We start from the raw sequence: 3,973 nt of genomic DNA, 5'->3' as shown, positions 1-3,973 counted from the left end.
ACTGAATTAAGATGGATGTAATTCAGAACATTAAAGTGCCCTTATCCACTTCATAAAATTAAAAACATAAAAATGTAATAAAAATTCAAATTTGCAATGTGGGTTGTTTTTTTCTGGTTCTCAGCATGATATATATAGCCTACCGTTACCAAGATTTTGTCTGCGTACCCTGTTGCGTGGGTTGCCAGATCCGCATATAAAAACCTGCAATAGTCATTCAAAACTAGCCCAAAAATATGCTATTCCAGTGACTATTCACATCCAAACACAAACAGATTATGAATGAAATATTTCCATCTTTAACCCAGTGAAAAAAATAAGCTTTCTGAAACAGTTTATATTAAAGTAGCTGATCACGTCCGCAACAAGGCTGAGGACTTGGCAACACATTGTCGCGCGCGTGCATGGATTTCTGCGTCAGTTTGTGCGTTTATCAATGTAAAGGACATGAGATACACTGACAATTAATGTAAATAGTTCAAAACGTGTTAACCTGAACCCTGTCAGATAACCAGTCAGGTAAATATTTGGTGGTGCTCAGCGCACAGCAGAAGATTGCAGCATTGACGTTGAAAGTGAAAGTATGAAGTGTTGAAGTGCGCACTGCAGGATCATTATGATCGAGCGGGTCAAGACAAAAAAGTAAGTAAACATTACTGTAACCTTTAACCAAACTACACGACGATCTTTACATTTAACTAACATAAAATCACACGATTGCGCGATTCATTGTGTAGTTTAATACGTTGGATAAAGATCGTCGAATGTTTTTTCTTTTTCTTTTTTGTTTTGTGTTGACGACGTGTCATTGTAGGCTATTTTCGTTTTCATGTAGGCTATTAACAAAATCATCAATCTGTATTTCAATAATGGTCTCATTGTTTTATTGTAGGCCTATACAGATTATATTTTTCTGTATGTTTTATTGTTTGTTTTATTGGGGTGGTGTTGCGGAGGCGCAAATCCTGAAATAGCTTTCACATTCGGCTACTTAACATTACAGTGATAGATAAGCTTTCTCAAACAACAGACTTGTAAAGCGCTGTTATCTGGTTAAGTGATGATATAATCGCATTTTTGTATGTTTTTGTGAATGTGTAGGCCTGTGTCTTATGTCACTGAATGTGACTGAAAGTAAAATAAAAACGACACGAGTGATAATCTACTTGAAAGCAGACTATATTCGTTTAAACATGAATAAAATAGCCTAAATTATTTTTCTTTTAATATTCGTATTTTGAATGATTTCTTTATTGACGTATGAATGTTTGGTTTCGTTATAACAGGAGCTGGAAAATGGGTGTTGTTAATGTTATACTGGTTCTGCTGGTTTGCAGCTACACTGCTGTATGTCAAGGTAAACAAAATGAATTCCTTTAATAACCCCAGAATGATTCATTAAAGTCATGTCTTTTATTTATAGCCTAAACTCATGATTTGCGTATGAATATAGCACGCAGTGTGAAAAGTTGTGCAATTTTGCGTGCATATGCATATTTTACGCAGGTGACGTCCATCCGTTCACTTAACCTATGCTTGTGGTTTTAGTCATTGGTTTTTCAGTTTGTTCTGCTTTGTTACCACTGTCGCATGGTTTGGGGATAAAACAAGTTTTTGTTACATAAAATGTAATCCAAACCCCAATTCTAACCCCAACTCCAAGCGACCATGGTTTAAAAAGAGACAAACATGCAGAAACCCTAAATGACATCCTAAAGCAAATCCCAAATCTAACGCCAAACCCATGGAGACATGTATATATATTTATATTTCCTCATGATAGTGCATTACATTATACCATTATACATTAAATAGAATCTGTAATGTTAAATTCATTTGATTTATTAGGATACACATTATTATTTTTGTTCAGTTGCTGTGTACATTAAATTTAATATCATCTGTTCTTTTGCAGATATCATAAGTTACTGCGAAGATGTGACTGCACATGTGGGAGATAAAATAACTCTCACTTGCACAGTCTCTTATCTGGAAGAAGGATGCTGCACAAAGATGTACAAGTTTATTAATACAGCAGCAAGTAATGAAGAAATCTGTAAAAATGTTTTTGGAAATGATCCCTGTAAACCAGAGAACAGATTTTCATGTCCTTACACTGCAAATAAAGCCATGACAACAAAATTTAAATTCTTTTTGCAAACCAACTGTGGAGCAAAGACAACATACTTCAATGTGAGCACAACAGGTACAGTTTAACTCATTGTTTATAATGAAATACATGTTTTCATTTGTGTCTCTATCATGAAATATTAAAATGTTTTTAAAATCTGTTTACAGAAGCTGTTAAAGGTGACACTGATGACCCAGGTATTCATTCATTCAATATTTATTGATCACTGATTATTGAATTTGTATGAGATTGAGTTCTGTTGTCATTATAGCAAATGCTTCATTTAAATACTTTAAATACCAAATATGTAATAAATTCTGAAATCCATTCAAAATGTTAAATCGACCGTTTTATTCACATTGTATTAACAGTTGTAACAACAAAGTTTATACAAACATTGATTTTGTTATACATTATATATTTGGGGTTTATTAACAGTGTTTTTAAAATCTTTTAGGAGGTGGTTTAAATAAACTTGAGGATAACATTGCAGATGACCCTTCTGCCCAAACAGGTATTAACTTAAGTAATCCTTGGTCATTAATTACTTAATTCACTTGGAAAAATTTTAAGGAGTTGATAGTTTTAAAACCTTGGTTAAAACCTGGTTTCCCAGACAGGGTGTATAAATCCAGGACTAGCCCTTAGTATTATTAGGACATTTTAAGCAGGTTTTACAAACATGGCTTACAAAAAGGTGTGCATCTTGAGGCAAAACAATGGCACTGATATATATTTAGCTATGTCAGTGCAAGGATGTTTTTAAATTTAGGCATATCAAACATGCATTTTAATCAGAGACTATAAGCCCTGTCCAGGAAACTGCCTATTAAGTCTTCAATAATATGATGTCAGTAACAAAATGTAATAAATATTGTGAAGAGATCCACTGGTGTTTTTAAACTATACCATAATTGTGTTTTATTGCATCTCTAATTATATTTCATATTTTTCAAGAACAAGATAAATCAGCACTTGCTGTCATCATTGCTGTCATAAGCTCTTTCATCATTATCATCATGGCATTCATTCTCAAGAAGAAGAAAAACAGACCTCCGGTGCGCTATTCAGATCATTTGAGTGAAATAGACATTGTTGAGAAACCGTGTAACTGCAACGTCCAACCAAACTAATATTCATGTTTTAACTAACTAAAGCTCATACAGGGTTTAGAGTAATCCAAAACTAGGTTTTAGATATATAGACCCCTTAAAAGTTTGTAAACATTGCAACGTCTCTGGGTGGGCGGGGCTTAGCTGGAGGCAAAAAGAGCCGTGGATGCAATGTTAATGACATGCATAACTAGCACGTTTTAGGAGGGATTTGGATGTAGAAGAACTGTCCGGATATATACAGTTACTGATTCTGCAGGACCGTGATAGATATTTTTGTAAAGCAATGTGGATTATCACTGTTTAAAGGATGGCACACACATCTATCACTGTTTGTTTAACATTTAAGGTAAACAATAGCACTGAAGGTTGGCAACTTTTTGCCTATAAAACATAAACTTGCTGATTTGTACTAGATAAAACCAACACACCAGTACATATGATTATTTTACTTGATATGAAGTGCGAGAGTGTGAGAGAAAAAAAGAAAGAAATCAAATAATATTTTTTATCTTTTTTACCAGTTCTGTATCCTTTAAAAAATGTAATAATTTGATTAAGGGGTCTATTGGGACATTGTAGTTTTACATACCTCACAAAAAAAACATTACTGCTGTGCATTTGAGACAAAACAATGGCAATGATATATGTTAAGATATCTCTGTGCAAGCTGCTTCCAGTTAAGACAGCTGAAATATACAATTTCTGTGAAATCAAAGTTTTAGTGTAG

General features: G+C 33.6%; 1 long non-coding RNA gene across 1 annotated transcript; it reads left to right on the top strand.

Annotated features, from left to right (window-relative positions):
- The first annotated feature begins 370 nt into the window (after positions 1 to 370).
- On the top strand, positions 371 to 2,241 carry LOC129421033 (uncharacterized). Its single transcript, XR_012369341.1, has 3 exons — positions 371 to 642; positions 1,287 to 1,357; positions 1,916 to 2,241. It is a non-coding gene; the product is annotated as an uncharacterized lncRNA (long non-coding RNA).
- The last annotated feature ends 1,732 nt before the right edge of the window (positions 2,242 to 3,973 follow it).

This window comes from Misgurnus anguillicaudatus, chromosome 4 (genome assembly GCF_027580225.2).
Source record: "Misgurnus anguillicaudatus chromosome 4, ASM2758022v2, whole genome shotgun sequence".
Classification (NCBI taxonomy): domain Eukaryota; kingdom Metazoa; phylum Chordata; class Actinopteri; order Cypriniformes; family Cobitidae; genus Misgurnus; species Misgurnus anguillicaudatus.
This window is presented reverse-complemented; position numbering and strand designations above follow the sequence as displayed.